We start from the raw sequence: 15,021 nt of genomic DNA, 5'->3' as shown, positions 1-15,021 counted from the left end.
CCACCCAAACATGAAGGCTGGCAGATGTAGATAAGGGGAAATCACTCTGGCTCTGCAGCCATCCTCCATCAGCATCACAACTGACTACAATAGCCCTTGTGGGATATACCGCAGCAGACACCTCCAACAACTGTAAAGTCCACAACAGTACCCCACCAGGGGTAGCAAAGAGCCTGAACAGATGCCATGTGTTGCCTGAGTAAACAAACTGCAGCCCCACACACTGCCATCCTTCCCGGCTACAGGAAAGCTGTGCCTGATGTATGATGCCATGTCCAACCTGGAATGAATGAACATGTTGCACCTTGTACAATCTGAATGGCAGTGAGCTATGCACATGAGAGACCTGAACCCCAGCACTGACATACATAGGACAAGCTGTACAGAATGATCCGTAACACAGAAGGCACCCCCACACTGCAGTAAATTCCTGGTACAGGGCAGCCAGAGTGCCACATATCGACACCCCTCAAGAGGCATCCAGATGAGTGTATGGGAGATGGTAGGCTACCCTGGGTATCACTGTTATGTCAGAGGTAGACAGAGGCACAGTATACCAACCATGACATATGTAATGGCAAACTCCAGTTACAATGTGTGTTGAAGGACAAACACACCCTGTGACTACCATCAGCAATGGCCTACAGAACATCACTAGTGTTTGCCAATGCCCACCCATGTTGTGGAATACACTAGCAATGTTGGACGAGCCTGGTGTAGGTAGTCCATATCTGAACATATTGCAACATGGTCATATGTGCACAACTGGCCCCTACACAGTCTGTCGTGCTCACTATGAAGATGTCAAGCAGTGATAGGACTAAAGCCCAGGATACTGTCCACTACAGTGAAATACCGAACCAGTACACTATACGGTACTACAGTGTTAGGTCATCATGAAAGTATATTGAGAACTGTCTGCAACGTATCCCATGCAATTCCTGCAGGTACAGTATAATCCCTGTTGTGGCAGACACGAAGCAGTTGGCCAGTTAGTACACAACATGACACCCAGCACACAATCATAAATGTGTGATAATGATGAAGGTCACACACACCCAAATATGTGTTGGACTTCAGAGTACAACATATGGAAAGCTCACACTGGGCATGCTCGCAATAAATGAGGCATATGTCAGACAACATGACATGGAAAGGCTGAACTGGGCATGCTCACACACTTAGGCCATATCTCTGTGTAGCAGTTGGCCACACATATCTGGCATTTGTACGTGTCAGTCCAGGAACCAACCACAACACAGCAATCAGCCCAGTGCACACAGTAAATGACCACAGAGACATAAGTGATATAGTGGATCGCCGTCATATGCAAACATCTGCCACAGATACACAAGTTGGTCATAGGAACAGGGAATGCTATGGCAATAAAGACCTGCAAACAGTAGAACAGCACAACAAATATTGTGCATCCGACAATTGAACATATGGGTGTAGAGGTCAATACTAGGCTTCTTGCCCCAGGGAATGGCAGCTCAGCCAGAGTGTGCTTGGCATCTGCATCCCCAGGATAGTAGGCTACCGTGCCACTGTAAAGTAGGTCACAGAAGGTGACATGTGAGGCTAGTGAGCTGTGCCTCTGTCAAGCAGGGGCACCGTGGAGGTCTCAGGGATTGAATGTGCTAAGCCACAGCCATGTTGTCGGTGTGTGCTGTGAGAGGGTTGCTGAGGATCTCTGACAGTAGGTGTCTGTCAATAACAGACTGAAAGGAGCCCTACCTGCATTCTCTGGACGATTCCACTGTCAACACTGTGTTGTAATGAGTATGTGTGAATGAAGTGCCGTGCTGGAACCGTCCACAGATGTCCTCCCTCTGTGGGCTACAGCTCTGCAATGTAGTAGGTCGCTCTGTCTGTTGAACGGCGCATATATGGCCGGTGTACAGCTGACAGGTGTCTTGTTGTGGAGCAGTCATGGGTATATGTGGGATAGCATGACCAATGCAACCTGTACACATGCTCATAGGATGCAAGTGTCAAGGATTATGCTGAGTGGCCAGTATAGTCCTCCAGCATTGGTCCTCTGAAGTCATCCACCCCAGTCTACACAAGTGTAGAGTCTGCTTGTTTTAAACACAGTTTGTGTGCAGTGACAACCTTGCCTGGGGGTGGAGATGAGATATGGATGTCCAGGGAAAGGTGGACATGGGCAGGTATCAACAATGGTGGTCTACCTCTGGTGTGGAACAGTGAGTACCCACGTTGCAGATGGACAGGTGCAATATGTATTAACCCATGTGGCTGTGGTGTGTGGTTCAGCCATAGCACATGGACCCACAAATTGTAGTGGCGGTAGGGTAAAGTGGTAGAGGCCTGAGTAGTTCTTACACACAATATGCCTGTACCTGATGTTAACAACTGGAATGGTGTATGTGAATACCTGCATATCCTGGCACTGTTCCCAGGGAAGCTAAGTGTGTGTCCTGGATGTGGGTGTGGTGTGCTGGACTGGTTGTGTTGTGTGTTACAGGTCCTGTGGTCCCAAAGCATGGTATAGAACATAACCTGCCAGTGCGATGTGCATATCTGACCCTGATGTAGGTGGCTGCAAATGCATATATATGCTATCCCCCACCTGACAGGTAGTACGACATCTACAAACCTCTGTGGAAATGAAGATGTCAGTACCCTAGAAATACTACAGGTGCAGAGCAGATGTCCAGTAATTCGGATAGTGTGCTCTGCTAATGCGTCGCCCTCAAGTGTCATAATGTAGTTAGGTAGGGGTTCGAATCCTGCAGATGCTCAGTGTGTGTGTATGTGTGTGGGTGAGTGGGGTTTGTGTGTGTGAAAGGCTGTGAGAGGAAAATGTTGCTTTTGGCAACTGGGAAAACACACTACAGGATGCACACCCCCCTTTCTAAACACAGATGATGTCAGTACCCTATAAGTACAGCAGGAGAAGGGAAGCCTCCCAGTAATGTGAATAGCGCGCTCTGCTGATGCATCTGTTTCAAGTGTCATAGCATAGTTAGGTAGTGGTTTGAATCCTACAAATGCCAAGTGTGTGTGTTTGGTTGGGGTTGGTTATTCTGTGTGTGCAGATATGTATGAGAGAAATGTTCCTTTTGGCAACTGGGAGAACACACTACAGGATGCACACCCCCCTTTCTAAACACAGATGATGTCAGCACCCTATAAGTACAGCAGGAGAAGAGAAGCCTCCCAGTAATGTGAATAGCACGCTCTGCTAATGCACCCGTCTCAAGTGTCATAACATAGTTAGGTAGTGGTTTGAATCCTGCAAATGCCAAGTGTGTGTTTGGATGGGAGGGGGTAATTGTGTGTGTGCAGATATGTATGAGAGAAATGTTCCTTTTGGCAACTGGGAGAACACACTACAGGATGCACACTCCCCTTTCTAAACACAGATGATGTCAGCACCCTATAAGTACAGCAGGAGAAGGGAAGCCTCCCAGTAATGCGAATAGCGCATTCTGCTAATGCATCCATCTCAAGTGTCATAACATAGTTTGGTAGTGGTTTGAATCCTGCAAATGCCAAGTGTGTGTGTTTGGATGGGGGTGGGGTTATTGTGTGTGTGCAGATATGTATGAGAGAAATGTTCCTTTTGGCAACTGGGAGAACACACTACAGGATGCACACTCCCCTTTCTGAACACAGATGATGTCAGCACCCTATAAGTACAGCAGGAGAAGGAAAGCCTCCCAATAATGCAAATAGCGCGCTCTACTAATGCATCCGTCTCAAGTGTCATAACATAGTTAGATAGTGGTTTGAATCTGGCAAGTGTGTGTGTTTGGATGAGGGGGGTTATTGTGTGTGTGCGAATATGTATGAGGGATGTGCCCCTTCTGGCAACTGGGAAAACACACTACAGGATGCACACTCCCCTTTCTAAACACAGATGATGTCAGCACCCTATAAGTACAGCAAGAGAAGAGAAGCCTCCCAGTAATGCGAATAGCACGCTCTGCTAATGCATCCATCTCAAGTGTCATAACGTAGTTAGGTAGTGGTTTGAATCCTGCAAATGGCAAGTGTGTGTGTGTTTGGATGAGGGGGGTTATTGTGTTTGTGCGAATATGTATGAGGGATGTGCCCCTTTTGGCAACTGGGAGAACACACTACAGGATGCACACTCCCCTTTCTAAACACAGATGATGTCAGCACCCTATAAGTACAGCAGGAGAAGGGAAGCCTCCCAGTAATGCGAATAGCGCGCTCTGCAAATGCGTTTCCCCTGCGTATCGTAATGTGATTAGGTAGGAGTTTGAAACCTGTAAATGACATATGTGTGTGTGCATTTCCATATGAAAAACATGTTCGTTTTGGCAATCAGGTGATCACACTACCTGATGCACATTACCCTTTCAAAGTACTGATGTTGTCAGCACCCTATAAGTATAGCCAGAGACGAGGAACTATCTAGTAAACCAAACAGTGCGCTTTGCTAATGCGTCCCTCTCACGTGTCATGACTTAGGTAGGTAGGGGAATGAATCCTGCAAATGGCAAGTGTGCATGTGTGTGGGGGTAGTAGGGTGTGTGTAAATGCAAGTGTGAGGGAACAGCTCCTTTTGGCAAATACTACAATACACCAGATGCTGCATACTCCACCAGTAAACACAGGGGATGTCACCACACTATCAGCACAGCCAAACAGGGCTAGTTGGCTAGCAATGCCAATAGTGTGCGCTGCTACTGTGTCTATTACCATTGTCAGAGTACAGATAGGCATGTTTTGGTAACCCACAACTGTCACGTGTGGTTGTGTCACACAGTATAACCTTGTGCAGGTGTTTGTACATAACAATGCATGCCATTGCCTAACCCAGCAATGGCATTGCACACATGATGTATGTGTGTGACACAAACACATAAATACCTGTGACCTGCAGTAGTTACCATGTCTGACACATGCTTCGTGTGGGTAAATGGTATTAGCAATGTATACCAATATGACTGTGTCTTACTGTGCAGGGTCCGCACGTGGTATGTCCCCATACAGTGTGGGTGTCTATGGTGAAAGACCTACAGCAGGGGATACACATCTGGTCTGGGCCATATAGTGTACATGTAGTCAATGTACAGGTTCTGCATATTCCCACCTGTTGTGGTAGTGGTAACATGTCATTCCACTGCAATTCGGTGACCACATGCTGTGAACTCTTCAACTAGAGTGTTGTAGCTACAGTAATGCTCACACACAATGTTCGGCTGGATGCAGTACGGCCTTATAAACACAGTTCATGGGACTGTTATATTGCTGGTGTTGTTATGGAGGATAGGTGGTCTTCCTGTGTATGTGAGGGTTGTGTGTGCCATGCTATGAACCAGATGGCAGTCCGACACACTGTCAGCTGCACATGAGTAGGCCCTGATGGTTTGTGCTGTGCCAACAACCTGGAGGTGTGTGTATCTGTGTTAACTTGGGATACCACCCCCCCTATCCATGTATGTTACATGTGTAGGGGACGACAGGCATGGTATGGGGCATAACCTGTCAGTGATGGGTAACACCTGTGAGCCATGAATCATGCATCCGGTACTGCACAGACATTGCAGTTCACCATGCTGAGGGCAGTGTCTGGTGCATGCATCCTCCGGTGTACACTGCTGTTGTTGTGTAGCAGCACTGTTAGTGTCATAACCTGTGTGATACCCACGGAGGTCGCTATGTAAACCATGTCCTGCAGCATAAGGCAGTATGTGTGTACCAAGGAGCCTTGCCAGTATACATCGGGCCATGGGTGTCACGTGCAAGAAGACTCGTGCACATCAATGTGGCTTCCCTAGCATGTAAGCACACATTGACAGCCAGTGGATACCCTATGAATGACAGTGGAGACTGAGCATAATGTAGACATACAACAGCCTTCCCACATATAGTGGTAGAATACCTGGTGAGGGTATGTTGGCAACCAACATCAGACTCATATTGGCCTGTGCCACATGCTGAGAGATCCATTCTATGTTCCCTATCATGTAGTCCAGGGAGGTATGTCCCAGGCAGCCACACTGGCATGGTCAATGAGTGAGTCATATCTGTCCATGCATCTGTCTGACCTGTATGCATGTGTGCTGTGGTGGACCATAGTGCCCCTGAGTCATATCACTGTGACCTTCACCAGATACAGCCTGTTGAGCGGGACCCCAGTGCAGCACACATGACAGGTACCTGACATGTCTGTAGCAGGTGTGTTGTGTAGCCCTACAGGCTGTGGGTGTGTGGCACAGGGGATGTGCGTGCCATGTGTGGCATGTGCTCTGTTCCGATGGAACATATGCCTGTGTGCCAGCTGCGGAGGTGTGTGATGCCCAGGCAGGCTGCTAGACTGAGTCCCACGTATGCCCCAGTGTGTTCAGCATTCTGTCAGTGTGTGTCAATGTCTGACTGGTATTGTCGTCACTGTAATATCATGTATTGATTTATTTATTTATCCTACATTTGTTGACTGGGATAGCCCAACTGGATGCATGTCCATTTCCAGGGGAGGCCCGTGGAGACAAGCTACGAGGGTAGCAGATACAGCATTACAGAATACTAGCATTACATAGTACAAACAGATTATTTACAGAGATTACATAAGTAAGCAAGTCAAACATGTTCCACAGGTTAATGTTAGACCTGTGCACAAGCCAGGATTAAATTGAAATTACACAGTACAGTGGTTCACAGAAGTTACACATTCGAGTTAGCCAGGCTTGATACATTGACATAGCCAGTTACGTGACAAATGTTATTTGAGTCTACTGTTAAATGACCTAAGGTGGACATTAGGGTAATATCAGCTGGAAGTGAGTTCCAGGATCTACTTACAGGGCTTGCAAAGAGAGAATCACCAGCTGTGTTATTAAACTTGCTAGTCTGAAGTAGTACATTGTTAGAGGATCGAAGCGGTCTAGGATTGTTATAGGGGGTGATAATAATTTAAGTGCAGGAGTATTGTCTGGATTATAGAGGATTTTATAGGCCATAATCGGTTATACTGTATTAGGCTGGGTATTGCAAGCCAACCAAGCTGATTTAGATTGATGCAATGATGTGTCCTAAAAGGCGGGCCAGTGGCAAACCTGGCAATGTGGTTGTAGCAAATCGAGTGCCTGTTAAGGACAGTCTTGTTCATATGTGAGAGTAGAGGGGATGCATACAGAAGGGCTGAAACAAGGTGTGAGCGAGCTATGGCACCTTTAGCTGGAGGGGCTGGGAAGGCTTTAATTCTGTAAAGTGACCCTAGCTTTCTATTGATGGCTTTGCTAATCTGGTTAACATGTATGTCACATATGAGATTATTGTCTATGATGACACCTAATAGTTTCGGAGATGGTTCAGGGGAGATTATTGTGCCATCAGTTGATGTTATGGTAACAGTGAACGTGGTAGACCTACGTGTTGGTGGAATAACAGCAGTTTAGTTTGATTGGGATTTAGGATCAGACGGTGTTCAGAAAGCCAGTTTGCTATTGTACTAAAGGTGGTCTGGGTAGCTGACCATAACTCTACTGGAGATGTGGCTGAGCAGATCAGAGTAGAGTATACAGCATATTGGATACAGCTGACTTTTGGGATGACAGTATAACGGTTGTTAATGACGATGGAGGACAGCAAGGGCCCTAGGATAGAGCCTTGTGGTACTCTGAGGGTGTTAGGTAGAAGGTTAGAGGGTTTGTTCTGCCAGAGGCCGGCCTGCTGTTGACCATGCAGGTAGGATTGACACCATTGGAAGGCTCCAGTACCTAGACAGTCTGTGCAGGGTGTGGAGTACAAGTTGGTGATCAACCATATCGTATGCCTTTGAGTTATCCAAAAAGAGGGCTGTGGATATATAATTAATGTTGCAAGTATGGCTTATGGTGTTAGTAAAGGCTAGGAGGCCTGACGTAGTGCTGTGATGAGGACGTAAGCCATGCTGAGTGTCTGCCATAATGCGAGTTTGGATTAGCTGGTGCATGACTTGTCTATGACGAAAGTTTCCATAATCTCTGCAAGTGGAGAGAGTATAGCTATTGGCCTATAATTGGAGACTTCAGTAGAGCTGCCTCCTGTGTGAAGTGGGATTACATATGACATTTTCCAGATGGTGGGAAAGTTAGATTCTAACATAGTTCCTTTGATTACCTTTGAGACGGGGTAAGCAATAGCATCATCTGGTTTTGATAGGTACTCGGCAGGGAGTTGATCAGCAGACAGCGTAGTGGGTTTCACTGTTACAATTAAGGTACGGAGAAGTGAAGTGGCGACTGGTTGGCAGCTGGACGCAAGTAGTTTTCTATGGGTGCTGCTTTCAGGACCAGGGGAGCTAGGAGGTAGATGGCTAGCTAGGGCCTGCAATGTCTCAGTAAAGGACTGGTCAAAGCTATCAGGAACATCTTCAGAGGTATTATCAATAGTAGCAGCAGGGATTGGGGTTGACGTTTGTCCTGGAAATAGTATATATGACATGCCACCTGACAGGGTATGGCATTACTGGGTTCAGGGAGACCAGTCCCCAGATTGGCTGTGTGGTGGCATCCCATACATGTGTTGTACGTTCCTGGCCAAGGGTGATGGCTGACTGCATACATGTGGCAGCTGTGACAATGACACATGACTCACATAAACCACGACTGGACCATAGAGGCGATTCACAGGTTACCTTTGCACATGCCACCCTAGTAGTGTGATTGCCATGGTGAGTACCAACACATAGGGCCAATGGGGAACAACATACTGAAGGTGTGTATGTGTGGGTGGAATGCCACTGTTTCATAGCACTGACATATATGACTGCACACGTGGGTAAATGCCAGGTAAGACGTGTGCAATGTGTCACATGCAACGTACATGCATACAGGATAGACAGTGATGTTCTGTCATGTGTAAGGTTGACATACATATGGTACTCTATGCAGATGTCACTAGCAGTCTACAGAAGCACTGTAACTCTGCATTGCAGGTGTAAGCAGTGTTCCAGGGGACCCCAAGCGAACATGCATGCGAACAAAGCTACAGTACACAGGGCTGGAAGTACTGCATTATACAACAAAGAAAGGGTAACAATAACAGTAAGTAACAATGCAAATATGTAGGCACTATCAACATGTACCCAGGAATACGCAGCACAGATGCCCATGGTAGAACCGATATTATGTCATACTTATTTGTGATCTGGACGACATTGGTACTGCACACATATCTAGATGCGAACATACACATGGCATAGTCGTTGTGGGCATCTTGACACCATTACTGTACATGTCCACCATTGCATATCACTACTTGCATTAGCTTTCCCCCTGTGCTACCCATGTATGCGGCTATCTGTTGACAACCTTACCACTGGCATGCAATTATGTGCAGCTGTTATACTTTGGTATGTACTATGGGTGCAGATAACAATTCAGGACATCCATACAGTTACTACAGCAGGCATGCTGGGTACACACAGTCATAGCAGCACACTGTACTGTTACCAACATGATACTACTAATACACGTCTATGTAGTCACCCTGTGCATCAGCAACGTGTTTACCTGTTCCAGCAATGATGTTGGAGATTGCAGGAGGTGGCACAGTGTCATCATATGCACAGGGTGTGGATTAGGTATGCCTGAGTCAGCCACTGATACCACCAATTGACATGTGTGTGTATGTGTGTTGGTGAGGGGCAGCAGTACAGGGTGGGGCAGTGTTGGTGCAGTGTGTGCATGTATGTGGTTGCCCTAAGTGTTAACATTTCGCATGTGTGTATGCACGCACACAGTTCCACCTCATGGCTGCCATATACAGGGGTTTGTGGACAGCCACAGACTGCACCTGGCAGGCCATACAGATCAGTGTCTGTGTGCACGGACATGGTACCTGTGCCTGGCAGGGGTGCTACAGACCGTATCCAGTACAAATCCGGACTGGGTACTGTCATCAGAAGCGGGGGTGTGTTGACTGGACACATGTCCCTGTTGGGACTGTCCAGAGCCACGTGCACATGGTCTCCTGGGGCGTTCCGATGACAGCACAGACCCAGAATTGCTGGGGCTGCTGCTGGCACTATGGGGGCATGCGCGAGCCTGTTGCCATCTGCGCCGACTGCCAGCTGCTGCCGCTGCTGGCATACGGCCATGTCGACGCCGCAGATGCCCACCATTGCCCTGGCTCATGGACATCTGGTTGTGGAACTGCTGTAATATGTCCCCACAACGTCTGTCTATGACATCGGTGAAGTTACGGATAGCATCCGCAATGTCACGCATACTGTCTGTCATGGCTGTGCGACATGCTCTGAGCTCCCTCAGACCCTGTCTGGTGTACCTTTCCATACGTGACTGAGCCTGCATGACAGTCCGAAACATAGCTGAGGTTGACAGACCTCTTTGGGCACGTCGGCCAGAGGCAGTACGCCCACGGATGCTCCCACGAGAACCCATGGGCAACTGTCTGTGTGGTACCATCGGAGGACCCTGCCCATGGCTGCTGTGTGGGACGCATGTGCCACAGGTACCACATTACCCATGGTCTATGCCTGCTGTATCCTGTCCATCACCTAGGGACAATGGTGACAAAGGATGTACAGGCAGGATGACTGTGCGCAATGATGGGTTTGACAGCTGTGTACTGTCAATTGGCTGACCAATGGCAGACCGTGACACACCTTCCTGTACCATTACACATATATCATCATTACCAGTGGCCGTGGCACAGGATTGAGGTTCCCTGCTGCAGGTCACCAGAGCAGCCCCAGAACCTGTGGGATGAAGACAGGAAACACAGTTTACAGTCTGCAGACATTGTTACCAGTGATGCACTTATACACACATGCACACATGGACACATGCACACAGGCACACATGCACACATGCACACAGGCACACATGCACACATGCACACGTGGACACATGCACACGTGGACACATGCACACATGCACACGTGGACACATGCACACATGGACACATGCACACATGCACACATGTTCACATGCACACATGCACACATGCACACATGGTCACGTGTACACATGCACACATGCACACATGCACACGTGGACACAGGCACACATGCACACATGCACACGTGGACACAGGCACACATGCACAGGTGCACACGTGGACACAGGCACACCTGCACACATGCACACATGGGCACAGACACACCTGTACACATGCACACATGCACACCCTGCAGTATACACACAGAGCACTACTGAGTTACACTACTGTTACTAGCATTATCAGGACTATTATAGGTTATGTTAAACACACTCACCAGCATGGATGGCCTGTCTCTGTAACCCTGGAGGGACCTGCAGAAATGATGAGATTAATGTCAGTGGGCACATCTGTGCCATTGATATTGCATATGATACAGTGTACAGAACAGTCAGGTGTACATATGGCATATTACCTGCACGCCCATGTCGTGCTGCTGTGTGGAACCAGCCTCCATCATAATGCAGGTGTACTGCTGTTGGTGTTCCAGGGCTGGAGCCACAACACTTAGGAGTAGCCCCTCCAGTCTGGTGAGGGGGGGATGTGTAGCCACCCCACCTCCTGTGGCGACCTGTTGCCTGTGGATATCTGATGCATGCTGCCGGACACTTCAGATTAAATCACTGCAGTGATGTCGTACCTGCTCATATGTCCTGTTATGCGTGCCAATATCATTTACCCTACGGACAAGGTCTTGCCACAGTGTGGCCCTCTCCTGCTGATTCTGACTGGTGCGGGAAAACAGGATGTCATACTCCCGCACCAGGCTCTGGTGGATCTCCTCATCTTCCGCCACAGAGTAGGTGGGGTTATGCTGTCGCGCCATCTCCCTGGAAGAGAACACAGACAGGATATCAGCAGACCATGTCAGCAATATATGGCACACATACTATACATGATACTCATGTGTAGTGATATACTACTACTCCCATATGTTGCATGTGTGTGTGTCGTGGTGGATACACAGGTACATGGCCAGATATCAGTGCTCAGCCAACACCTGTGCAACAATACCTGCCACATTCCACACAACGTAGTAGCATGCCCCATCGGTCAGCACACACTGACAGGTGCAATGCACAACCTAACTCTGGGGGTTCATCCCAAGGTACTGTATGTGGGACACTGTCCACTACTGTGATGTGGACAGATGTTACTCGGCCTGGATATACATATCCCACCACCACCACCAGCACAGTAGACTACTTTGATATGTATGTGGTTAGACAGTTATTCACTTCCTGGGACTGAGATGGTATCCATGCAGCACACTGGGCCAGTGGAAGCCACAAGCCACACTGCTGACCCCTTTGCAAATGCTTACCACGGACATGCCGCGGATTGCATGACACTTGCACACACATGTCTAACCCAGACCCTATGCACAAAGGTTAGGCATCCTGTCCGTGGACCCCAGACAGAGGCAGATTGTATAACAATAGCAGGAGGCTACTGCAGGACAGAGCACATTCACATTAAGGGTAGGCATCTGTGGTCAGCACTGGTACTACGCTACAGTCCGTCATAACAACAGCCACGGCCTACTCTGGTAGGGAAATGGACACAAACACTATGGATGACCACAAGGCCTTCTTCAGTTATGTTACACATATGGACCACATGCCTCAGATATGCTCTGTGTTAATCCACACCTACTTAACATTCACCAAACACACGCATATTGGCAACAATCCTGCAGATATGTTCGGTGCACATATCCCCCCTCATTCTCCCCCACCTTTGAGATATTTATCCCAGCTGGATGTAACCTCCCTATCATTGCACATGTCCAGTTGAGTGCCGCCCTCAGCAGAGGAGAACACACAGCATCACTGTGACCTCGTGGTCCCCCTGGATGTGTGCTACCGGCACTCTGAGAGGACATACCACCGCATGTAACACTGATAGTTTATCTTGGCCGTGCTACAGGATATGTACCTGGACAGTGGCATACAGCAACAGTGGTCCCACAACACTAAGGGGGCACCTCGACTGACCCTGGGAATTACCACATCATATGCATAACAGGCCTGGTCTGCTACGCTATGGAATTATGCAGTATGGGATGCATATGCAGTGACATCAGGTACCTGCAGACACTTGTTCCCAGCCAGTGTGCCTTTGGGATGGGCTGATCCTGACTTTTGGGCTTGGCTGACATTTCAAAGCAGTCACTACAGCCATTGCTGGGCCAACGCACAGACACATGCTGCCAGGATCCTGGCCTATGACTGCTTGACATGTGATGTATGGGCATCCCCTTTTGGTGGAACTACGTGCACACAACATATCACATGGACATACCTATGGATACAGACCTATGACACATTTGGAGGGTTCACAGTATGCACACTATTAACCTGCTACTTTGCATTACCTCTGTTTGTCGCAGCTGGTTGCGTTACCACAGCTTCTGCTTGCTGCTGCTACTGTCAGTGCTGACAGCTTCAGGTTACAGCGAGTCACAGTGTCTGGTTTTTTTTTTTTTTTTTTTGCTCTCTCTCTCTCTCTCTCTCTCTCTCACTTCTCCCTCTGTCTGCTTACAGACAATGCAATGAATGTATTGCATGTGGGGAGTGTTAGCACTGGATGCTTTTGTAGATATCTGCATAGGTCCATGTGATGGCCTCTGCACCAATTGTAAGCCAGCATTTGCTAATTGCATACAGCCAGTTGTGTACTGATTGCAGTTCTCACTGTGATTTCAGGTCAGTGCTATAAAAGGGTATGTGGGATAGGCATTGCCCTTTCAGATTGTGAGGGCGGGGACCATGCTGGTATGCTGTGGACAGTGTTCTGTGACTGTAAAGGTTAGTATCTCTCTCATGCTTCAGGCTGTGTTGTATATTCACAATTCTCCATTCCTCTCTCATGTTTTCTGTAGCAAGTGTGTAAGCACATTGACTCCTACAACTATATATAGATATATTTATATATATATATATATATATATATATATATATATATATATATATGTACATATGCATACATATATCTATGTACTTTAACTGACCTTATTATCTACAGGCTGCCAACTAGCATGGCTGTTTCTTTTCACACACTACTATTATGGAAATCCAGTAGTTTTGACATTTATTTTAAATGACATGCTTTGTGTACTACACATCCTATATTCCCTTTACATTCATCCCTACTTTTACATGTTATATTTATTTTAGCACAATGTTTTTGTATAAGAGTCATGGCTTAGTGGTAGGTTGTACAGACTAGTGTTTCCTGGGTTCGGGACTGACAGTGGGAGTTTATTTTTCTTTTGAACTGAGTACAGGACCTGTCAATCACAGTGACTAAGGCACTTTTAAGCAGTTGTAACCGGTTAGCGCTGGTTTGCGCGAGCTCACGCAAGACTGGCGGTTAGCTCCACAGACACCCGTTACAACCGCTTAACGGTGCTTACTCTGGCGAACACCAGCTATTTTCTTTGAAAGAAAAGAAAATGGGGAGACAGGAAAGTGGTGAAAAAGGGGTCACAAAGAGGGTAATACAGTAGGGAAACAAGCTTGGGATGTGCAGGAGGGATGTAGGTAAGGCCCATAGCTGCCCATTTCTTCATTAGCAACAGCTGTGCATATGTATGTAATTTGGTGTGACATTTGAAACCTTCCACCCCTGAAAGAGGTGTCAGGACAACAATAATACTTGTTGTACAGCCAATTGTAATTGATAGGTTCCATGTCCAGCGGACATGTGTGCGGAATGGGCAGCTACGTATGGGGCATAATTTTTTTGTGGGTACAGAGTACCCTTTTTTATTTTTTGTTTTTTTTCAGGTAAGAGTGGTATGTCAGGTGAAGGAAGTTGGTTCAGCTGGGGAGGTAAGTTGGGTAGGTAAACAGACAAGACAAACAAGACGCATACAGGGGCGGTGTATGACACGTGTGGGGGGGTTACACAATTGACAGGGACGGAGGTTTGGATATCCAGAGCCCATGAGCCCACAGATGGCAACAGTGGAACTGATATCCCCACCCATAGGCAGTTGCCACTGTTCCTTCACTGCCCAGGATGGGGCTGTGCTGGGGCTGTGTAGGCGGGGCAACAGGCATGCCCGTTAGT

The sequence above is a fragment of the Protopterus annectens genome, chromosome 2.part2 (assembly GCF_019279795.1).
Source record: "Protopterus annectens isolate FY-2018-M chromosome 2.part2, PAN1.0, whole genome shotgun sequence".
Classification (NCBI taxonomy): Eukaryota; Metazoa; Chordata; order Ceratodontiformes; family Protopteridae; genus Protopterus; species Protopterus annectens.
The sequence above is the reverse complement of the archived record's forward strand: the minus strand, read 5'-3'. Positions refer to the sequence as shown.